The sequence below is a fragment of the Charadrius vociferus genome, unplaced genomic scaffold (genome assembly GCF_000708025.1).
Source record: "Charadrius vociferus isolate BGI_N301 unplaced genomic scaffold, ASM70802v2 scaffold1951, whole genome shotgun sequence".
NCBI classification, from domain to species: domain Eukaryota; kingdom Metazoa; phylum Chordata; class Aves; order Charadriiformes; family Charadriidae; genus Charadrius; species Charadrius vociferus.
Genome location: NW_009646760.1, coordinates 13,354 through 16,319, shown reverse-complemented (window position 1 = coordinate 16,319; position 2,966 = coordinate 13,354).

The following is a 2,966-nucleotide window of genomic DNA, read 5'->3' as shown; positions in this document are numbered from 1 at the left end:
CCCCCCGCCCGCAGCAGTCATTAATCAGTCCCCAAGGTGGGGACAGGTAAACAGGCAGCGGGGACAGCCCACGGGTGGCACTGGCACCGCCACTACCCACGCTGGGCCGTGCCGTGCCGTGCCGTGCTGTGCCACGCCGTGCCGTGCCGTGCCATGCAGTGCCACGCCGTGCTGCACATGCCACGCGTGCCATGTGCTGTGCTGAGCCATGCCATGCCACGTCCTGTGTGCCAAGCTGTGCCGTGCCGTGCCATTCCTTTGATGCCTGTGCCATGCTGTGCCATTGCCTGTGTGCCATGCCATGCCGTTCCCTGTGTACCATGCCATACCGTGCCGTGCGGTGCCATTCCCTGTGTGCTATGCCATGCCATTCCCCATGTGCCGTGCCGTGCCATGCCATGCCATTCCTCGTGTCCCGTGCCATGCCATTCCCCATGTCCCATGCCATGCCATGCCATGCCATGCCATTCCCCATGTCCCATGCCATGCCATTCCCTGAGTCCTATGCCATGCCATGCCATCCCATGCCATTCCCCATGTCCCATGCCATGCCATGCCATGCCATGCCATGCCATGCCATTCCCTGAGTCCCATGCCATGCCATTCCCTGTGTCCCATGACATGCCGTGCCATGCCATGCCATTCCCCATGTCCCATGCCATGCCATTCCCTGTGTGCCATGCCATGCCATTCCCCATGTCCCATGCTATGCCATTCCCCGTGTCCCATGCCATGCCATGCCATGCCATTCCCCATGTCCCATGCCATGCCATTCCCTGAGTCCTATGCCATGCCATGCCATCCCATGCCATTCTCCATGTCCCATGCCATGCCATTCCCTGTGTGCCAGGCCATGCCATTTCCCATTTCCCATGTCCCATGCCATGCCATTCCCTGTATCCCGTGCCATGCCGTTCCCGTGTGCCATGCCATGCCATTCCACACCATGCCGTGCCGTTCCCCACATGCCATGCCGTGCCATGCCATGCCATTCCCTGTGTGCCATGCCATGCCGTGCCATTCCCTGTGTGCCATTCCATTCCCCTTGTGCCACACCATTCTGTGCCATTCCCCATGACCCATGCCGTGCCATTCCCTGTGTGCCATGCCATTCCCCATGTCCCATGCCGTGCCATTCCCTGTGTGCCATTCCATTCCCCTTGTGCCACACCATTCTGTGCCATTCCCCATGACCCATGCCGTGCCATTCCCTGTGTGCCATGCCATTCCCCATGTCCCATGCCGTGCCATTCCCTGTGTGCCATTCCATTCCCCTTGTGCCACACCATTCTGTGCCATTCCCCATGACCCATGCCGTGCCATTCCCTGTGTGCCATGCCATTCCCCATGTCCCATGCCGTGCCATTCCCTGTGTGCCATTCCATTCCCCTTGTGCCACACCATTCTGTGCCATTCCCCATGACCCATGCCGTGCCATTCCCTGTGTGCCATGCCATTCCCCATGTCCCATGCCGTGCCATTCCCTGTGTGCCATTCCATTCCCCTTGTGCCACACCATTCTGTGCCATTCCCCATGACCCATGCCGTGCCATTCCCTGTGTGCCATGCCATTCCCCATGTCCCATGCCGTGCCATTCCCTGTGTGCCATTCCATTCCCCTTGTGCCACACCATTCTGTGCCATTCCCCATGACCCATGCCGTGCCATTCCCTGTGTGCCATGCCATTCCCCATGTCCCATGCCGTGCCATTCCCTGTGTGCCATTCCATTCCCCTTGTGCCACACCATTCTGTGCCATTCCCCATGACCCATGCCGTGCCATTCCCTGTGTGCCATGCCATTCCCCATGTCCCATGCCGTGCCATTCCCTGTGTGCCATTCCATTCCCCTTGTGCCACACCATTCTGTGCCATTCCCCATGACCCATGCCGTGCCATTCCCTGTGTGCCATGCCATTCCCCATGTCCCATGCCGTGCCATTCCCTGTGTGCCATTCCATTCCCCTTGTGCCACACCATTCTGTGCCATTCCCCATGACCCATGCCGTGCCATTCCCTGTGTGCCATGCCATTCCCCATGTCCCATGCCGTGCCATTCCCTGTGTGCCATTCCATTCCCCTTGTGCCACACCATTCTGTGCCATTCCCCATGACCCATGCCGTGCCATTCCCTGTGTGCCATGCCATTCCCCATGTCCCATGCCGTGCCATTCCCTGTGTGCCATTCCATTCCCCTTGTGCCACACCATTCTGTGCCATTCCCCATGACCCATGCCGTGCCATTCCCTGTGTGCCATGCCATTCCCCATGTCCCATGCCGTGCCATTCCCTGTGTGCCATTCCATTCCCCTTGTGCCACACCATTCTGTGCCATTCCCCATGACCCATGCCGTGCCATTCCCTGTGTGCCATGCCATTCCCCATGTCCCATGCCGTGCCATTCCCTGTGTGCCATTCCATTCCCCTTGTGCCACACCATTCTGTGCCATTCCCCATGACCCATGCCGTGCCATTCCCTGTGTGCCATGCCATTCCCCATGTCCCATGCCGTGCCATTCCCTGTGTGCCATTCCATTCCCCTTGTGCCACACCATTCTGTGCCATTCCCCATGACCCATGCCGTGCCATTCCCTGTGTGCCATGCCATTCCCCATGTCCCATGCCGTGCCATTCCCTGTGTGCCATTCCATTCCCCTTGTGCCACACCATTCTGTGCCATTCCCCATGACCCATGCCGTGCCATTCCCTGTGTGCCATGCCATTCCCCATGTCCCATGCCGTGCCATTCCCTGTGTGCCATTCCATTCCCCTTGTGCCACACCATTCTGTGCCATTCCCCATGACCCATGCCGTGCCATTCCCTGTGTGCCATGCCATTCCCCATGTCCCATGCCGTGCCATTCCCTGTGTGCCATTCCATTCCCCTTGTGCCACACCATTCTGTGCCATTCCCCATGACCCATGCCGTGCCATTCCCTGTGTGCCATGCCATTCCCCATGTCCCAT